Below are 21,051 nucleotides of genomic sequence, written 5' to 3'. Positions count from 1 at the left end.
TCAGCCTTCTTTCTTTCTCCTCTACATCCCCCGACCGTCCCTGGGCCCGGGCTTCAGCCTTCTTTCTTTCTCCTCTACATCCCCCCGAGCGTCCCTGGGCTCGGGCTTCAGCCTTCTTTCTTTCTCCTCTACATCCCCCCGAGCGTCCCTGGGCTCGGGCTTCAGCCTTCTTTCTTTCTCCTCTACATTCCCCCGAGCGTCCCTGGGCCGGGGCTTCAGCCTTCTTTCTTTCTCCTCTACATCCCCCCGACCTCCCCTGGGCCCGGGCTTCAGCCTTCTTTCTTTCTCCTCTACATCCCCCGACCGTCCCTGGGCCCGGGCTTCAGCCTTCTTTCTTTCTCCTCGACATCCCCCCGAGCGTCCCTGAGCCCAGGCTTCAGCCTTCTTTCTTTCTCCTCGACATCCCCCCGAGCGTCCCTGGGCCCGGGCTTCAGCCTTCTTTCTTTCTCCTCTATATCCCCCCGACGTCCCCTGGGCTCGGACTTCAGCCTTCTTTCTTTCTCCTCGACATTCCCCCCCCCCCGAGCGTCCCTGGGCCCGGGCTTCAGCCTTCTTTCTTTCTCCTCTACATCCCCCCGAGCGTCCCTGGGCCCGGGCTTCAGCCTTCTTTCTTTCTCCTCAACATCCCCCCGAGCGTCCCTGGGCCCGGGCTTCAGCCTTCTTTCTTTCTCCTCTACATCCCCCCGAGCGTCCCTGGGCGCGGGCTTCAGCCTTCTTTCTTTCTCCTCTACATCCCCCTGAGCGTCCCTGGGCCCGTGCTCCAGCCTTCTTTCTTTCTCCTCTACATCCCCCCGAGCGTCCCTGGGCCCGGGCTTCAGCCTTCTTTCTTTCTCCTCTACATCCCCCCGACGTCCCCTGGGCCCGGGCTTCAGCCTTCTTTCTTTCTCCTCAACATCCCCCCGAGCGTCCCTGGGCCCGGGCTTCAGCCTTCTTTCTTTCTCCTCTACATTCCCCCGAGCGTCCCTGGGCCGGGGCTTCAGCCTTCTTTCTTTCTCCTCTACATCCCCCCGACCTCCCCTGGGCCCGGGCTTCAGCCTTCTTTCTTTCTCCTCTACATCCCACGACCGTCCCTGGGCCCGGGCTTCAGCCTTTTTTCTTTCTCCTCGACATCCCCCCGAGCGTCCCTGGGCCCGGACTTCAGCCTTCTTTCTTTCTCCTCTACATCCCCCCGAGCGTCCCTGGGCCCGGGCTTCAGCCTTCTTTCTTTCTCCTCTACATCCCCCCGACGCCCCCTGGGCTCGGACTTCAGCCTTCTTTCTTTCTCCTCGACATTCCCCCCCCCCCCCGAGCGTCCCTGGGCCCGGGCTTCAGCCTTCTTTCTTTCTCCTCTACATCCCCCCGAGCGTCCCTGGGCCCGGGCTTCAGCCTTCTTTCTTTCTCCTCAACATCCCCCCGAGCGTCCCTGGGCCCGGGCTTCAGCCTTCTTTCTTTCTCCTCTACATCCCCCCGAGCGTCCCTGGGCGCGGGCTTCAGTCTTCTTTCTTTCTCCTCTACATTCCCCCCCGAGCGTCCCTGTCTCGGGCTTCAGCCTTCTTTCTTTCTCCTCTACATCCCCCCGAGCGTCCCTGGGCCCGGGCTGCAGCCTTCTTTCTTTCTCCTCTACATCCCCCCGAGCGTCCCTGGGCCCGGGCTTCAGCCTTCTTTCTTTCTCCTCTACATTCCCCCTGAGCGTCCCTGGGTTCGGACTTCAGCCTTCTTTCTTTCTCCTCTACATTCCCCCTGAGCGTCCCTGGGCTCGGACTTCAGCCTTCTTTCTTTCTCCTCTACATCCCCCCGAGCGTCCCTGAGCCCGGGCTTCAGCCTTCTTTCTTTCTCCTCTACATCCCCCCGAGCGTCCCTGGGCCTGGGCTTCAGCCTTCTTTCTTTCTCCTCGACATCCCCCCGAGCGTCCCTGGGCCCGGGCTTCATCCTTCTTTCTTTCTCCTCTACATCCCCCCGACCTCCCCTGGGCTCGGACTTCAGCCTTCTTTCTTTCTCCTCTACATTCCCCCCCGAGCGTCCCTGGGCCCGGGCTTCAGCCTTCTTTCTTTCTCCTCTACATTCCCCCCCGAGCGTCCCTGGGCCCGGGCTTCAGCCTTCTTTCTTTCTCCTCTACATCCCCCCGAGAGTCCCTGGGCCCGGGCTTCAGCCTTCTTTCTTTCTCCTCTACATCCCCCCCGAACGTCCCTGGGCCCGGGCTTCAGCCTTCTTTCTTTCTCCTCTACATCCCCCCGAGCGTCCCTGGGCCCGGGCTTCAGCCTTCTTTCTTTCTCCTCTGCATCCCCCCGAGCGTCCCTGGGCCCGGACTTCAGCCTTCTTTCTTTCTCCTCTACATCCCCCCTGAGCGTCCGTGGGCCCGGGCTTCAGCCTTCTTTCTTTCTCCTCTACATCCCCCCGAGCGTCCCTGGGCCAGGGCTTCAGCCTTCTTTCTTTCTCCTCTACATCCCCCCGAGCGTCCCTGGGCCCGGGCTTCAGCCTTCTTTCTTTCTCCTCTACATCCCCCCGAGCGTCCCTGGGCCCGGACTTCAGCCTTCTTTCTTTCTCCTCTACATCCCCCCGAGCGTCCCTGGGCTCGGACTTCAGCCTTCTTTCTTTCTCCTCTACATCCCCCCGAGCGTCCCTGGGCCAGGGCTTCAGCCTTCTTTCTTTCTCCTCTACATCCCCCCGAGCGTCCCTGGGCCCGGGCTTCAGCCTTCTTTCTTTCTCCTCTACATCCCCCCTGAGAGTCCCTGGGCCCGGGCTTCAGCCTTCTTTCTTTCTCCTCTACATCCCCCCGAGCGTCCCTGGGCTCGGACTTCAGCCTTCTTTCTTTCTCCTCTACATCCCCCCGAGCGTCCCTGGGCCCGGGCTTCAGCCTTCTTTCTTTCTCCTCTACATCCCCCCGATCGTCCCTGGGCCCGGACTTCAGCCTTCTTTCTTTCTCCTCTACATCCCCCCGAGCGTCCCTGGGCTCGTGCTTCAGCCTTCTTTCTTTCTCCTCTACATCCCCCCGAGCGTCCCTGGGCCCGGGCTTCAGCCTTCTTTCTTTCTCCTCTACATCCCCCCGACCTCCCCTGGGCCCGGGCTTCAGCCTTCTTTCTTTCTCCTCTACATCCCCCCGAGCGTCCCTGGGCCCGGGCTCCAGCCTTCTTTCTTTCTCCTCTACATCCCCCCGAGCGTCCCTGGGCCCGGGCTTCAGCCTTCTTTCTTTCTCCTCTACATCCCCCCGACGGTCCCTGGGCCCGGACTTCAGCCTTCTTTCTTTCTCCTCTACCTCCCTCCGAGCGTCCCTGGGCTCGGACTTCAGCCTTCTTTCTTTCTCCTCTACATCCCCCCGAGCGTCCCTGGGCCCGGGCTTCAGCCTTCTTTCTTTCTCCTCTACATCCCCCCGAGCGTCCCTGGGCCCGGACTTCAGCCTTCTTTCTTTCTCCTCTACATCCCTCCGAGCGTCCCTGGGCTCGGACTTCAGTCTTCTTTCTTTCTCCTCTACATCCCCCCGAGCGTCCCTGGGCCCGGGCTTCAGCCTTCTTTCTTTCTCCTCTACATCCCCCCGAGCGTCCCTGGGCCCGGGCTTCAGCCTTCTTTCTTTCTCCTCTACATCCCCCTGAGCGTCCCCGGGCCCGGGCTCCAGCCTTCTTTCTTTCTCCTCTACATCCCCCTGAGCGTCCCTGGGCCCGGGCTTCAGCCTTCTTTCTTTCTCCTCTACATCCCCCCCGAGCGTCCCTGGGCCCGGTCTTCAGCCTTCTTTCTTTCTCCTCTACATTCCCCCCGAGCGTCTCTGGGCCCGGGCTTCAGCCTTCTTTCTTTCTCCTCTACATCCCACCGAGCGTCCCTGGGCCCGGGCTTCAGCCTTCTTTCTTTCTCCTCTACATTCCCCCCCGACCTCCCCTGGGCCCGGACTTCAGCCTTCTTTCTTTCTCCTCTACATTCCCCCGAGCGTCCCTGGGCTCGGACTTCAGCCTTCTTTCTTTCTCCTCTACATCCCCCCTGAGCGTCCGTGGGCCCGGGCTTCAGCCTTCTTTCTTTCTCCTCTACATCCCCCCGAGCGTCCCTGGGCCAGGGCTTCAGCCTTCTTTCTTTCTCCTCTACATCCCCCCGAGCGCCCCTGGGCCCGGGCTTCAGCCTTCTTTCTTTCTCCTCTACATCCCCCCGAGCGTCCCTGGGCCCGGACTTCAGCCTTCTTTCTTTCTCCCCTACATCCCCCCGAGCGTCCCTGGGCTCGGACTTCAGCCTTCTTTCTTTCTCCTCTACATCCCCCCGAGCGTCCCTGGGCCAGGGCTTCAGCCTTCTTTCTTTCTCCTCTACATCCCCCCGAGCGTCCTTGGGCCCGGGCTTCAGCCTTCTTTCTTTCTCCTCTACATCCCCCCTGAGAGTCCCTGGGCCCGGGCTTCAGCCTTCTTTCTTTCTCCTCTACATCCCCCCGAGCGTCCCTGGGCTCGGACTTCAGCCTTCTTTCTTTCTCCTCTGCATCCCCCCGAGCGTCCCTGGGCCCGGGCTTCAGCCTTCTTTCTTTCTCCTCTACATCCCCCCGAGCGTCCCTGGGCTCGGACTTCAGCCTTCTTTCTTTCTCCTCTACATCCCCCCGAGCGTCCCTGGGCCTGGGCTTCAGCCTTCTTTCTTTCTCCTCTACATCCCCCCGACCTCCCCTGGGCCCGGGCTTCAGCCTTCTTTCTTTCTCCTCTACATCCCCCCGAGCGTCCCTGGGCCCGGGCTCCAGCCTTCTTTCTTTCTCCTCTACATCCCCCCGAGCGTCCCTGGGCCCGGGCTTCAGCCTTCTTTCTTTCTCCTCTACATCCCCCCGACGGTCCCTGGGCCCGGACTTCAGCCTTCTTTCTTTCTCCTCTACCTCCCTCCGAGCGTCCCTGGGCTCGCACTTCAGCCTTCTTTCTTTCTCCTCTACATCCCCCCGAGCGTCCCTGGGCCCGGGCTTCAGCCTTCTTTCTTTCTCCTCTACATCCCCCCGAGCGTCCCTGGGCCCGGGCTTCAGCCTTCTTTCTTTCTCCTCTACATCCCCCCCGAGCGTACCTGGGCCCGGGCTTCAGCCTTCTTTCTTTCTCCTCTACATCCCCCCGAGCGTCCCTGGGCCCGGGCTTCAGCCTTCTTTCTTTCTCCTCTACATCCCTCCGAGCGTCCCTGGGCTCGGACTTCAGCCTTCTTTCTTTCTCCTCTACATCCCCCCGAGCGTCCCTGGGCCCGGGCTTCAGCCTTCTTTCTTTCTCCTCTACATCCCCCCGAGCGTCCCTGGGCCCGGGCTTCAGCCTTCTTTCTTTCTCCTCTACATCCCCCCGAGCGTCCCTGGGCCCGGGCTCCAGCCTTCTTTCTTTCTCCTCTACATCCCCCCGAGCGTCCCTGGGCCCGGGCTTCAGCCTTCTTTCTTTCTCCTCTACATCCCCCTGAGCGTCCCTGGGCCCGGGCTTCAGCCTTCTTTCTTTCTCCTCTACATCCCCCCCGAGCGTACCTGGGCCCGGGCTTCAGCCTTCTTTCTTTCTCCTCTACATCCCCCCGAGCGTCCCTGGGCCCGGACTTCAGCCTTCTTTCTTTCTCCTCTACCTCCCTCCGAGCGTCCCTGGGCCCGGGTTTCAGCCTTCTTTCTTTCTCCTCTACATACCCCCGAGCGTCCCTGGGCGCGGGCTTCAGCCTTCTTTCTTTCTCCTCTACATTCCCCCCCGAGCGTCCCTGGGCCCGTACTTCAGCCTTCTTTCTTTCTCCTCTACATCCCCCCGAGCGTCCCTGGGCCCGGGCTTCAGCCTTCTTTCTTTCTCCTCTACATCCCCCCGAGCGTCCCTGGGCCCGGGCTTCAGCCTTCTTTCTTTCTCCTCTACATTCCCCCACCGAGCGTCCCTGGGCCCGGGCTTCAGCCTTCTTTCTTTCTCCTCTACATCCCCCCGAGCGTCCCTGGGCTCGGACTTCAGCCTTCTTTCTTTCTCCTCTACATTCCCCCGAGCGTCCCTGGGCCCGGGCTTCAGCCTTCTTTCTTTCTCCTCTACATCCCCCCCGAGCGTCCCTGGGCCCGGGCTTCAGCCTTCTTTCTTTCTCCTCTACATTCCCCCCGACCTCCCTAGGGCCCGGGCTTCAGCCTTCTTTCTTTCTCCTCTACATCCCCCTGAGCGTTCCTGGGCCCGGGCTTCAGCCTTCTTTCTTTCTCCTCTACATCCCCCCGAGCGTCCCTGGGCGCGGGCTTCAGCCTTCTTTCTTTCTCCTCTACATCCCCCCGAGCGTCCCTGGGCTCGGACTTCAGCCTTCTTTCTTTCTCCTCTACATTCCCCCGAGCGTCCCTGGGCCCGGGCTTCAGCCTTCTTTCTTTCTCCTCTACATCCCCCCGAGCGTCCCTGGGCTCGGACTTCAGCCTTCTTTCTTTCTCCTCTACATTCCCACGAGCGTCCCTGGGCCCGGGCTTCAGCCTTCTTTCTTTCTCCTCTACATCACCCCGAGCGTCCCTGGGCCCGGGCTTCAGCCTTCTTTGTTTCTCCTCTACCTTCCCCCGATCGTCCATGAGCCCGGGCTTCAGCCTTCTTTCTTTCTCCTCTACATCCCCCTGAGCGACCCTGGGCCCGGGCTTCAGCCTTCTTTCTTTCTCCTCTACATCCCCCCGAGCGTCCCTGGGCCCGGGCTTCAGCCTTCTTTCTTTCTCCTCTACATTCCCCCCCGAGCGTACCTGGGCCCGGGCTTCAGCCTTCTTTCTTTCTCCTCTACATCCCCCCCCCCCCCCGACCTCCCCTGGGCCCGGGAATCAGCCTTCTTTCTTTCTCCTCTACATCCCCCCGAGCGTCCCTGGGCCCGGGCTTCAGCCTTCTTTCTTTCTCCTCTACATCCCCCCGACGGTCCCTGGGCCCGGGCTTCAGCCTTCTTTCTTTCTCCTCTACCTCCCTCCGAGCGTCCCTGGGCTCGCACTTCAGCCTTCTTTCTTTCTCCTCTACATCCCCCCGAGCGTCCCTGGGCCCGGGCTTCAGCCTTCTTTCTTTCTCCTCTACATCCCCCCGAGCGTCCCTGGGCCCGGGCTTCAGCCTTCTTTCTTTCTCCTCTACATCCCCCCCGAGCGTACCTGGGCCCGGGCTTCAGCCTTCTTTCTTTCTCCTCTACATCCCCCCGAGCGTCCCTGGGCCCGGGCTTCAGCCTTCTTTCTTTCTCCTCTACATCCCTCCGAGCGTCCCTGGGCTCGGACTTCAGCCTTCTTTCTTTCTCCTCTACATCCCCCCGAGCGTCCCTGGGCCCGGGCTTCAGCCTTCTTTCTTTCTCCTCTACATCCCCCCGAGCGTCCCTGGGCCCGGGCTTCAGCCTTCTTTCTTTCTCCTCTACATCCCCCCGAGCGTCCCTGGGCCCGGGCTCCAGCCTTCTTTCTTTCTCCTCTACATCCCCCCGAGCGTCCCTGGGCCCGGGCTTCAGCCTTCTTTCTTTCTCCTCTACATCCCCCTGAGCGTCCCTGGGCCCGGGCTTCAGCCTTCTTTCTTTCTCCTCTACATCCCCCCCGAGCGTACCTGGGCCCGGGCTTCAGCCTTCTTTCTTTCTCCTCTACATCCCCCCGAGCGTCCCTGGGCCCGGACTTCAGCCTTCTTTCTTTCTCCTCTACCTCCCTCCGAGCGTCCCTGGGCCCGGGTTTCAGCCTTCTTTCTTTCTCCTCTACATACCCCCGAGCGTCCCTGGGCGCGGGCTTCAGCCTTCTTTCTTTCTCCTCTACATTCCCCCCCGAGCGTCCCTGGGCCCGTACTTCAGCCTTCTTTCTTTCTCCTCTACATCCCCCCGAGCGTCCCTGGGCCCGGGCTTCAGCCTTCTTTCTTTCTCCTCTACATCCCCCCGAGCGTCCCTGGGCCCGGGCTTCAGCCTTCTTTCTTTCTCCTCTACATTCCCCCACCGAGCGTCCCTGGGCCCGGGCTTCAGCCTTCTTTCTTTCTCCTCTACATCCCCCCGAGCGTCCCTGGGCTCGGACTTCAGCCTTCTTTCTTTCTCCTCTACATTCCCCCGAGCGTCCCTGGGCCCGGGCTTCAGCCTTCTTTCTTTCTCCTCTACATCCCCCCCGAGCGTCCCTGGGCCCGGGCTTCAGCCTTCTTTCTTTCTCCTCTACATTCCCCCCGACCTCCCTAGGGCCCGGGCTTCAGCCTTCTTTCTTTCTCCTCTACATCCCCCCGAGCGTCCCTGGGCTCGGACTTCAGCCTTCTTTCTTTCTCCTCTACATTCCCCCGAGCGTCCCTGGGCCCGGGCTTCAGCCTTCTTTCTTTCTCCTCTACATCCCCCCGAGCGTCCCTGGGCTCGGACTTCAGCCTTCTTTCTTTCTCCTCTACATTCCCACGAGCGTCCCTGGGCCCGGGCTTCAGCCTTCTTTCTTTCTCCTCTACATCACCCCGAGCGTCCCTGGGCCCGGGCTTCAGCCTTCTTTGTTTCTCCTCTACCTTCCCCCGATCGTCCATGAGCCCGGGCTTCAGCCTTCTTTCTTTCTCCTCTACATCCCCCTGAGCGACCCTGGGCCCGGGCTTCAGCCTTCTTTCTTTCTCCTCTACATCCCCCCGAGCGTCCCTGGGCCCGGGCTTCAGCCTTCTTTCTTTCTCCTCTACATTCCCCCCCGAGCGTACCTGGGCCCGGGCTTCAGCCTTCTTTCTTTCTCCTCTACATCCCCCCCCCCCCCGACCTCCCCTGGGCCCGGGCTTCAGCCTTCTTTCTTTCTCCTCTACATCCCCCCGAGCGTCCCTGGGCCCGGGCTTCAGCCTTCTTTCTTTCTCCTCTACATTCCCCCGAGCGTCCCTGGGCCCGGGCTTCAGCCTTATTTCTTTCTCCTCTACATCCCCCCGAGCCTCCCTGGGCCCGGGCTTCAGCCTTCTTTCTTTCTCCTCTACATCCCCCCGAGCGTCCCTGTGCCCGGGCTTCAGCCTTCTTTCTTTCTCCTCTACATCCCCCCGAGCGTCCCTGGGCCCGGGCTCCAGCCTTCTTTCTTTCTCCTCTACATCCCCCCGAGCGTCCCTGGGCCCGGGCTTCAGCCTTCTTTCTTTCTCCTCTACATCCCCCCGAGCGTCCCTGGGCCCGGGCTTCAGCCTTCTTTATTTCTCCTACGTGGGAGCCATCCGATGTGGGACATCCCACCGACATCGCGCCCTGGCCTCGGGCCTGCCGCCTCGGCCTCCTTGTAGCTCCCACCTCCACCCGCGCAGTGGGTCCAGCGCCTCAGCCCCCGCCGCCCGACACCCGCGCGGGGTTATTCTCCGGTTTATAAACCGGCCCCGCTCGCTGCCCCTGACGGCCCCAATGGCCGCCCAGAGTCTGGGGGTGGGTGAAGAATCTTCTTGCTGCGGCCGCCCTGCTCGCCCACCGGACACATCTATTATTCCTGACAGTTATTGAAGTAATTGGATGAAATGTGTCAGGAATAATATTGACTTTGGAATATGTGCCGAATTTTTAGTATACTCTGTGTTACTGGATTTCGTTTAATTCATGCTTCTAATTCCATTTTTCCAACTGTTGACATTGTGAATGGAAGATTTGATTATATTCTGTTCTAAATTCAAGAATAACAGAGACCGACTTCGTCTTTACAATTCTTTGGTAATTCTCGGGGGCAGCACGGTAGCATTGTGGATAGCACAATTGCGTCACAGCTCCAGGGTCCCAGGTTCGATTCCGGCTTGGGTCACTGTCTGTGCGGAGTTTGCATATCCTCCCCGTGTGTGCGTGGGTTTCCTCCGGGTGCTCCGGTTTCCTCCCACAGTCCAAAGATGTGCAGGTTAGGTGGATTGGCCACGATAAATTGCCCTCAGTGTCCACAATTGCCCTTAGTGTTGGGTGGGGTTACTGGGTTATAGGGATAGTGTGGAGGTGTTGACCTTGGGTAGGGTGCTCTTTCCAAGAGCCGGTGCAGTCATGATGGGCCGAATGGCCTCCTTCTGCACTGTAAATTCTATGATATGGTTCTATGTAATTATTCTGATGATGATCAGTGAATAGATAATATTGTCTCTGCTGTTTCTCACTGTCTATTTTATGAAAATCTGTTGTTGAAATCCATCCTCCTCCAGTAATCTCCCTCTACCTGGACCCCACCCTCTGGCCTCCTATCAGCTCTTGATCTTCTCATTGAGATCTGTCAGTGCGACATCGACCATCTCAATTTCTCTGTGCCTCTCACCAACTCTCTCCTGACTCACTCTAAACTTGCTCCAATCCTCTCACGAATATCCAACCCTGACCTGGTGATCTAATCTGTTCACAAGGGTGGTGCCATTATTGTCTGGTGTACTGACCTCTTCCTCACAGAGGCTGACCGTCAACTCTCAGACCCATCCTGCTACCTCCCCCTGGACCAGCAGCACACCACCTAATATCATGATATTATTTCCAGGACTTTCACTGACCTCGTTGACTCTGGATAACTTCTGTCCACAGCCTCGGACATCATAGTCCCACAACCCCACACATCCTGCATCAAGCTCCCGCTTCTACCTCCTTCCCTAAATATTCTTTCAGAGGTTCGGCACAGACTTAATGGGCCGAATGACCTCTTTCTGCACTGTGGGGATTCTATGATTCCTGATTCCTCTGGTGCCGTAAACCAGCTCCATTTCCCTGTCCCTCACCGCCTAATCTTCACAATGGATGTCCAATCCCTCTACACCTCCGTTTCCCAACACAAGGGTTGTGTACAGATCCTCATACCCTGCTTCCTGTAAAGACTGCATCTGATTAAAGTCGACACTAAAGTCGGTGGAGTTGTGGACAGTGCGGAAGGGTGTTACAAGTTACAGAGGGACACAGATAAGCTGCAGCGCTGGGCTGAGAGGTGGCAAATGGAGGTTAATGCAGGAAAGTGTGAGGTGATTCATTTTGGAAGGAATAACAGGAAGACAGAGTACTGGACTAATTGTAAGATTCTTGGCAGCGTGGATGAGCAGAGAGATCTCGGTGTCCATGTACACAGATCCCTGAAAGTTGTCACCCAGGTTGAGAGGGTTGTTAAGAAGGCGTACAGTGTGTTAGCTTTTATTGGTAGAGGGATTGAGTTTCGGAGCCATGAGGTCATGTTGCAGCTGTACAAAACTCTGGTGCGGCCGCATTTGGAGTATTGCGTGCAATTCTGGTCGCCGCATTATAGGAAGGATGTGGAAACATTGGAAAGGGTGCAGAGGAGATTTACCAGAATGTTGCCTGGTATGGAGGGAAGATCTTATGAGGAAAGGCTGAGGGACTTGAGGCTGTTTTCGTTAGAGAGAAGAAGGTTAAGAGGTGACTTAATTGAGGCAAACTAGATGATGAGAGGATTGGATAGAGTGGACAGTGAGAGCCTTTTTCCTCGGATGGTGATGTCTAGCACGAGGGGACATAGCTTTAAATTGATGGGAGATAGATATAGGATAGATGTCAGAGGTAGTATCTTTACTCAGAGAGAAGTAAGGGCGTGGAATGCCCTGCCTGCAACAGTAATGGGCTCGCCAACACTAAGGACATTCAAATGGTCATTGGATAGACATATGGACAATAAGGGAATAGTGTAGATGGGCTTTAGAGTGGTTTCACAGTTCGGCGCAACATCGAGGGCCGAAGGGCCTGTACTGCGCTGTAATGTTCCATGTTCTATGCTCTATGTTCATTCTGCCACTTTCTCCGCGACCATCGCCTCTGTTCTGAAGATGGCGTCTTCGAAAATAGCCCGTCTGGCGTGTCTGTCTTTTCCTTAACGGGGGCTCTCCCCACCAGCTTCCTTGTGTTAACAGGGCTCTCAATCGTGTTCAATTCATTTCTCACTCCTCTGCCCTCACACATCCCCCTCCCTCCCGGAAACATGATAGCGTCTCACTCTCCTCACTTTCCACACCATGAGCCTTCCCATTGAAAGGAAAATCCTCCTCCATTGCTGCCAACTCCGGCATGATGTCACCACCAAACACATCTTCACCTCTCTCCAACCACCCCCCTCAATTTCTGCATTCCTCAGGTACCGCTCCCTCCCCTTTGTCCACTTCCCCCTCACACCCCACACCCCTTTCCCTTCCCCCAGCACCTTCCCCTGCAATCACAGACGGTGCAACAACTGTCCCTTTCCCTCCTCCCGTCTCATGGTTCTCAGCAGCAAACTCTCCTTTCTGGGGAAGGAGCGTTTCACTTCTGTGCCTTCAATTTGTTCTCCTGTATTCGCTGCTGCCAATACCGTCTCCTCTACATTGGGGAGACTAAACACAGACTGGGAGACTGCTTTGTGGAACACCCTCACTCAGCCCACAGCATGCCCCCGCCTTCCTGTTGTGGCCATGTTAACTCAGCACCTTGCTCTCAGGCCCACATGTCTGTCCTTGGCCTGCTGCCAGAATGCAGTGAAGCCCAACGCAAGCTGGAGGAGCAACATCTCATCGTCCAATTCGGATGTTACATCCCGCAGGACGTAACTTTAATTTAAACAACTTTAGTCTGGGAATTTTCTCCTCCACCTTAACGCTCTTGTTTTGGAATTTTCCTACTTTTTTGTCGAATGCAATGAGTCCGAATCTGGAGAGAGTCTATTCTGGCCAAGTGAACTCTGGGGAATGTCCAATGCCGGAGCGGGAATATTCCTGAGAAAAGCTTGGCAGAGATGCTTTCCAATCAGAGAGAGGATGGATTCCTGGGAACAGTGATGATGGGATGTTCGAGCCATGGCAATGGGGGATTCTTGGGAGCGGGTGCTGTACGAATGACTAAACCTGGGAGGGGTGTGTCCTCGGAATGTTCTGGAGACTGGACAGACTCTATTCTGGACAGGCTAGGCTGCACGGTAGCACAGTGGTTGGCACAGGTGATTCACAGCTCCAGGGTCCCAGGTTCGATATCCGGCTTGGGTCACTGTCTGTGCGGAGTCAGCACTTTCTCCCCCGTGTCTGCGTGGGTTTCCTCCGGGTGCTCCGGTTTCCTCCCACAGTCCAGAGATGTGCAGGTTAGGTGGATTGGCCAACATAAGGAGTGTTTGGTTTCCAAAGTATTTAGATGGGGGTCACTGGGTTATGGGGATGGGGCGGGCTGAACTCGTTTTCTCTTTCCAAGGGCCGGTGCAGACTCGATGGGCCGAATGGCCTCCTTTTGCACTGTACATTCTATATTTCTATTCCTCCCATGGTTATGAAGTGGGAAGGTCCTGCGTTTGTTTTATTTTTTCCATTGATCGTGGAGTATTCAAATAAACCAGGAGTGGTGTCCAACCCCATCAGAAATCCAGTACAGGGAACGGTCGAATCTGGGGAGTGGCCCAATAATTGAGCTGGGATGACAATCTCTGGTATGTTTGTATCCGGTTTGGAAACCTGGCCGGCCTGAGTGAATCCTGTAAATCAGACAAAATGAGAAATGAAACCACTCCCAAAGGTCTCTGAATTATAAACATTTTCCTACCACTGCAATCAAACTGACAGGGCTGCAATTCACACTTTCACCCCCATTCCCCATCTTTAACACAGGAGTTACATTTCCTACTTCCCTCTCTGCAATGTTAATCTCTGTGCCCACTCCTCTCCCAACACCCCCACCCACCGACTGTCCATTATATTGCTGCTGAAATTATGTCCTGGTTCAGACAGGGAGATTCACTATCCAGTAATTTCCCGCGTCTCTCCTTTCTCTCTCTGACAGTTAATTTACTGGCAATTGTGATTCTGTGTCGGGGGAAGTGTGGCCTCTCTACCTGCACCACTCGCTACCTGGTGGCCATGGCAACGGCGGATCTGCTGTTTATTATCACTGAACCCATATTGACCTTGATCAATGGTTATTATTTCCCCCGGAGTTTCCTGTACCTCACATCTGTGTGTCGTGTTAACTCTCTCCTGCTCTTTGCAGCCAGGGACTGTTCTGTCTGGTTCACCCTCACTTTCTCCTTTGATCGATTTGTGGCCATTCGCTGCCAGAACCTGAAAACTAAATATTGTACCGAGAAAACTGCGGCTGTGGTTCTGTCCACAAGCGGCCTCCTGCTCTGTGTGAAAAACATCCCCCGGTACTTTACGGTGGAACCTTGGAGGATAATCGACAATGTCCAGTGGGGCTGCGTCACAAAGAGCAGCTATTACACTGACCCGGGATGGGTTGGGTATAACTGGTTTTCTCAGGTTTTAACCCCATTGATGCCGTTCTTCTCAATCCTGTTGACCAACGCTCTGACAGTCAGACACATTTTACTCAGCAGTCGGGTCCGGAAGACACTGAGGGCTCAGAGTCAGGGAGACAATCGCACAGATCCAGAGATGAAGAGCAGAAGGAAGTCAATGATTTTACTCTTCAGCATCTCCGGGACTTTCATTCTCCTCTGGACCGTGTCTGTTATTAAATTTTTCTATATCGATTTGTCAAATTTTTATTACCTCACCCGCCCACAATATAATTTACAAATAGTCGGATTTATGCTGCGGGATTTAAATTGCTGCACAAACACATTTATTTATGTGGCGACTCAGTCCAGGTTCAGGGAGCAGATCAAGGACGCTGTGAAATATCCGATTACATCATTTATTAAATAAATGAGTAAATAAAACTGACAGACAGCCTCTCAGTCAATCAGGAGCTCCACCCGCTGACTGACAGTTTCCAAGCCGATCAGCATCTCCAGCCGCTGCTGACAGTTTCAGGGGGTGGGGGAGCACTGGCAGTGCTGGCTGTGGAGTGGCGGCATCACTGGCAGTGCTGGCTGAGGGTGGAGCACTGGCAGTGTTGGTTGTGGGGAGCACTGGCAGTGCTGGTTGTGGGTGGAGCGCTGGCAGTGCAGGCTGTATGTGGGAGCACTGAGAGTGCTGGCTCTGGGGTGCACTGGCGGTGCTGGCTTTATGAGGGGCACTGGCAGTGCTGGCTGTGGGGGGCATTGGCTGTACTGACTGTGAGGGGAGCACTGACAATGCTAGCTATGGAGGGGAGCACTACCAGGGCTGGCTGAGGGTGGGGCACTGGCAGTGCTGTCTGTGGGGGGGGGACCACTGGCTGTACTGACAGTGAGCGGAGCACTGGCAGTGCTGGCTGTGTTGGGGGGAGCACAGGCAATGCTGGATGTGTGGGGGTAGCACTGTAAGTGCTGCATAAGTGGGGAGCACTGGCAGTACTGGCTGTGGTGAGCATTGGCAGTGCTAGCTGTGGAGGGGGAGCACAGGCAATGCTGGCTCTGTGGGGGGTAGCACTGGAAGTGCTGGATAAATGGGGGAGCACAGGCAGGGCTGGCTGTGGGGAGCACAGGCAGTGCTGGTTGTGGGCGGGAGCACTGGCAGCGCTGGCTGTGTGGAGGGGATCACTGGCAGGCTGGCTGTGGGTGGAGCACTTGCAGTGCTGGCTGTGGGAAGCGCTGGCGATTAGGAGAGCACAAGCGGTGCTGGCTGTGGGAGCACGGGCTCTGCTGGCTGTGGAGAGCACTGGCAGTGCTGGCTGTGGGACGGAGCACTGGCAGTGGTGGATCTGGGGGAAAGCTAGAAATGGGTAGAGCACTGGCAGTGCTAGCTGGATGAGGGGAGCACAGGTAATGCTGTCTGTGGGGAGCACTGTCTGGGCTGGCTGTGGGGAGCACTGGCAGTGCTGAACGTGGGTGGACGGGAGCACTGGCAGCGCTGGCTGTTGGGGATGGAGGGCTGGCTGTTGAGATCACTGGCAGTGCTGGCTGGATTGAGGGGAGCACAGGCAGTGCTGTCTGTGGGTGGAGCACTGGCAGTGCTGGCTGTGGGGAGCACTGGCAATGGGGAACCATTGGCAGTGCTGGCTGGATGGGGGAGCACAGGCAATGCTGGCTGTGGGTGGGGGCGCACTGGCAGGGCTGGCTGTGGGGGACGACTGGCAGTGCTAGATGTGGGTGGACGGGAGCACTGGTAGTGCTGGCTGTGTTGGGGGGGCCACTGGAAGTTCTGGCCCTGTGGGGTATACACTGGCACTGCTTGCTGTGGGGGAGGGAGGGCTGGCTGTGGTAGAGCACTGGAAGTGCTGGCTGGATGTGGAGCACTGGCAGTACTGGCTATGTAGGGGAGCACTGAAAGTGCTGGCTGTGGGTAGAGTACTGTATGAGCTGGTTGTGGGCGGGAGCACTGGCAGTGTTGGCTCTGGGAGAACGCTGGCAATGGGGAGAGCACTGGCAGTGCTGGCTGTGGGGGTAGCACTGGCAATTGGGACCACTGGCAGTGCTGGCTGGATGGCGGGAGCACAGGCAATGCTGGCTGTGGGTTTGGAGCACTGGCAGGTCTGGCTGTGCTGGGAGCACTGGCAATGCAAGCTTTGGAGGGGAGCACTGGCTGCGGAGGGGAGCATTGCCAGTGCTGTCTGTGTGGGGAGCACTGGCAGTGCAGGGTGTGTGTGTGTGGAGCACTGGCAGTGCTGGCTGTGGGGAGCACTGGCAGTGATGGCTGTGGGTAGCACTGGCAGTGCTGGATGTGAGGAGAGCACTGGCAGTGCTGGCTGTAAGGGAGAACTGGCAATGCTGGGTGTGTGCCGGATCACTGGCAGTGCTGGTAATGGGGGTGCACTGGCAGTTAAGGCTGTGGGGGGAACACTGGCAGTGCTGGCTGTGGGTGGAAAACTGGCAGTGCTGGCTGTGTGGGGAGCACTGGCAGTGCAGGGTGTGTGTGTGTGTGTGTGGAGAACTGGCAGTGCTGGCTGTGGGGAGCACTGGCAGTGATGGCTGTGGGTAGCACTGGCAGTGCTGGATGTGAGGAGAGCACTGGCAGTGCTGGCTGTAAGGGAGAACTGGCAATGCTGGGTGTGTGCCGGATCACTGGCAGTGCTGGCTGTGGGTGGAAAACTGGCAGTGCTGGCTGTGGGTGGAGCACTGACAGTGATAGCTGTGGAGGGGAACACTGCCAGTGCTGGCATTGGGGGGGGGGCACAGGCAGTGCTGACTGTGTGATGAGAACTGGCAGTGCTGGCTGCGGAGGGCGCACTAGCAGTGCTGTCTGTGGGGAGCACTGGTAGTGCTGGATGTGTTTGGGGAGCACTGACAGAGCTGGTTGTGGGGGGCACAGGCAGTGCTGGCTGTGGGAACACTGGCAGTGCTGATTGTGGGAGGCTTGGCAGTGCAGACTGTGGGGGTGCACTTGCAGCGCTGGCTGTTGGGTTGGGGCACTGGCAGTGCACGCTGTGGGGGACCACTGGATGTGCTGGCTGTGAGGGGAGCACTGGCAGTGCTGGCTGTGTGGGGTGCAGCACTGGAAGTGCTGGATAAGTGGGGGAGCACTGGCAGTGCTGGCTCTGGGGGAAAACAGGCAATGGGTAGAGCACTGGCAGTGCTGGCTGGATGAGGGAAGCACATGCAATGCTGGCTGTGGGGGTAGCACTGGCAATGGGGACCACTGGCAGTGCTGAATATATGAGGGGAGCACAGGCAATGCTGGCTGTCAGTGGGGAGCACTGGCAGGGCTGGATGTGGGGGTGCCCTGGCAGTGCTGGATGTGGGTGGACGGGAGCACTTGCAGAGCTGGCTGTGTTGAGGGCATTGGCAGTGCTGGCCGTGTGGGGGAAGCACCGGCAGTGCTGGCTGTATGGAGGGGAGCACTGGCAGTGCTGACTGTGGGTGGAAAGCTGGCAGTGTTGCTGAGGAGGGGACCACTGCCAGTGCCGGAATTGGGGGGGGGGCACAGGCAGTGCTGAATTTTTGATGAGCACTGGCAGTGCTGGCTGTGCAGGGCGCACTAGCAGTGTTGTATGTGGGAGCACTGGCAGTGCTGGATGTTGGGGAGCACTGGCTTTGCTGGTTGTGGGCGGGAGCACTGGCAGTTCTGGCTGGATGGGGAGCACTGGCAGTGATGGCTGTGGGTAGCACTGGCAGTGCTGGATGTGAGGAGAGCACTGGCAGTGCTGGCTGTAAGGGAGCACTGGCAATGATTTGTGTGTGTCGGATCACTGGCAGTGCTAGTAATGGGGGTGCACTGGCATTTAAGGCTGTGGGGGGAACACTGGCAGTGCTGGCTGTGAGTGGAAATCTGGCAGTGCTGGCTGTGGGTGGAGCAATGACAGTGATAGCTGTGGAGGGGAACACTGCCAGTGCTGGCATTGGGGGGTGGGGCACAGGCAGTGCTGACTGTGATGAGAACTGGCAGTGCTGGCTGCGGAGGGCGCACTAGCAGTGCTGTCTGTGGGGAGCACTGGCAGTGCTGCAGATGTTTGGGGAGCACTGACAGAGCTGGATGTGGGGGGCACAGGCAGTGCTGGCTGTGGGGGGAACACTGGCAGTGCTGATTGTGGGAGGCTTGGCAGTGCAGACTGTGGGGGTGCACTTGCAGCGCTGGCTGTTGGGTTGCGGCACTGGCAGTGCATGCTGTGGGGGACCACTGGATGTGCTGGCTGTGAGGGGAGCACTGGCAGTGCTGGCTGTGTGGGGTGCAGCACTGGAAGTGCCGGATAAGTGGGGAGCACTGGCAGTGCTGGCTGTGGGGGAAATCAGGCTGTGGGGGTAGCACTGGCAATGGGGACCACTGGTAGTGCTGGCTATATGAGGGGAGCACAGGAAATGCTGGCCGTCAGTGGGGAGCACTGGCAGGGCTGGCTGTGGGGGTGCCCTGGCAGTGCTGGATGTGGGTGGGCGGGAGCACTTGCAGAGCTGGCTGTGTTGAGGGCACTAGCAGTGTTGTATGTGGGAGCACTGGCAGTGCTGGATGTTAGGGAGCACTGGTTTTTCTGGTTGTGGGCGGGAGCACTGGCAGTTCTGACTGGATGGGGAGCACTGGCAGTGATGGGTGCGTGGGAGCACTGGCACTGCTGTCATTGGGAGCACTGGCGATGTGGAGAGCACCGGCTGTGTTGGTTGTGGGGGGTATACTGGCTGTGCTGGATGTATGTGGACGGGAGCACTGACAGTGCTGGTTGTGTGGGGGGAGTACTGGCACTGCTGGATGCGGGGGGGCACTGGCACTGCTGGCTGTGGCGGAGTGAGCGCTGGCTGTGGAGGAGCACTGCCAATGCTGGGCTTTCGGAAGGACTAGCAGTGCTGGCTGTGGGTGGAGCACTGGAAGTGCTGTATAAGTGGGGAGCGCTGGCAGTGCTGGCTGTGGGGAGCACTGGCAGTGCTGGCGGTCAGGTGTGCACGGGCAGTGCTGGCTGGATGAGGAAGCACGAGCACTGCTGGCTGTGGGGTGCACTGGCATTGTTGGCTGTGGGGGAGCACTGGAAGTGCTGGTTGTGGGCCGGACCACTGGCAGTGGTGGATCTGGGGGAACACAGGCAATGGGTAGAGCACTGGCATAGCTGGCTGGATGAGGGGAGCACAGGCAATGCTGGCTTTCGGTGGGGAGCACTGGCAGGTCTGTCTGTGTGGAGCACTGGCAGTGCTGGATGTGGGTGGACGGGAGCACTGCCAGTGCTGGCTGTGTTGAGGGAACTGGCAGTGCTGGCCGTGTGGGGGAAGCACTGGCAGTGCTGGCTGTGGGGAGGGAGGGCTGGCTGTGTGGAGCACTGGCAGTGCTGGCTGTATTGAGGTGAGCACTGGCAGTTCTGGCTGTCGGTGGGGAGCGCTGGCAGGGCTGGCTGTGGGGGGCACTGGCAGTACTTGATGTGGGTGGACGGGAGCACTGCCAGTGCTGGCTGTGTTCAGGGCACTGGCAGTGCTGGCCGTGTGGGGGAAGCACTGGCAATGCTGGCTGTGGGGAGAGAGGGCTGGCTGTGGGAGCACTGGCAGTGCTGGCTGTATGGAGGGGAGCACTGGCAGTGATGTCTGTGTGTTGAAAACTGGCAGTGGAGGGGACCGCTTCCAGTGCTGGCATTGGGGGGGGCACAGGCAGTGCTAACTGTGTGATGAGCACTGGCAGTGCTGGCTGTGGAGGGCGCACTAGCAGTGCTGGCTGTGGGGGAACAGCGGCAGTGCTGATTGTGGGAGGCTTAGCAGTGCAGATTGTGGGGTTGCACTTGCAGCGCTGGCTGTGGGGGGAGGCACTGGCAGTGCTGGATGTGGGAGACCACTGGATGTGCTGGCTGTGAGAGGAGCACTTGCAGTTCTGGCTGTGTGGGTGGTGTAGCACTGGAAGTGCTGGATAAGTATGGTGCACTGGAAGTGCTGGCTGTGGGGAGCACTGGCAGTGCTGGCGGTGGGGTGTGCACCGGCAGTGCTGGCTGGATGAGGGAGCACGAGCACTGCTGGCTGTGGGAGCACTGGCATTGCTGGCTGTGGGGAGCACTGGAAGCGCTGGATGTGGGTGGAATGGGAGCACTGCCAGTGATGGCTGTGTTGAGTGCACTGTCAGTGCTGGCCGTGTGGGGGAGGCACTGGCAGTGCTGGCTGTGGGGAGGGAGGGCTGACAGTGGGAGCACTGGCAGAGATGGCTGTCGGTGGGGAGCGCTGGCAGGTCTGTCTGTGGGGGGGCACAGGCAGTGCTGGATGGTGGTGGACGGGAGCACTGGCAGTTCTGGCTGTGTTGATGGCACTGGCAGAGCTGGACGTGTGGGGAAGCACTGGCAATGCTGGCTGTGGAGGAGGGAGGGGAGCTGTGGAGGAGCACTGGCATTGCTGGCTGTGAGGAGCACTGGAAGTGCTGGCTGTTGGGGGCACTGGCAGTGCTGGATGTGGGGACCACTGGATGTGCTGGCTGTGAGGGGAGCACTGGCAGTGCTGGCTGTCTGGGGTGTCGCACTGGGTGCTGGATAAGTAGGGTGCACTGGAAGTGCGGGCTGTGGGGAGCACTGGCAATGCTGGCGGTGGGGTGTGCACCAGCAGTGCTGGCTGGATGAGGGAGCACGAGCACTGCTGGCTGTGGGGAGCACTGGCATTGCTGGCTGTGGGGGAGCACTGGAAGTGCTGGTTGTGGGCCGGAGCAGTGGCAGTGGTGGATCTTGGGGAACACGGCAATGGCTAGAGCACTGAGAGAGCTGGCTGGATGAGGGGAGCACAGGCAAGGTTGGTTGTGGGGGTAGCACTGGCAATGGGGACCACTCGCAGTGGTGGCTGGATGATGGAAGCACAGGCAATGCTGGCTTTCGGTGGGGAGCACCGGCAGGTCTGTCTGTGGGGAGCACTGGCAGTTCTGGATGTGGGTGGACGGGAGCACTGCCAGTGCTGGCTGTGTTGAGGGCACTGGCAGTGCTGGCCGTGTGGGGGAGGCACTGGCAGTGCTGGCTGTGGGGAGGGAGGGCTGGCTGTGGGGAGCACTGGCAGTGCTGGCTGTATGGAGGGGAGCACTGGCATTGCTGGCTGTCGGTGGGGAG

Source organism: Scyliorhinus torazame, chromosome 20, assembly GCF_047496885.1.
Source record: "Scyliorhinus torazame isolate Kashiwa2021f chromosome 20, sScyTor2.1, whole genome shotgun sequence".
NCBI classification, from domain to species: domain Eukaryota; kingdom Metazoa; phylum Chordata; class Chondrichthyes; order Carcharhiniformes; family Scyliorhinidae; genus Scyliorhinus; species Scyliorhinus torazame.
The sequence above is the reverse complement of the archived record's forward strand: the minus strand, read 5'-3'. Positions refer to the sequence as shown.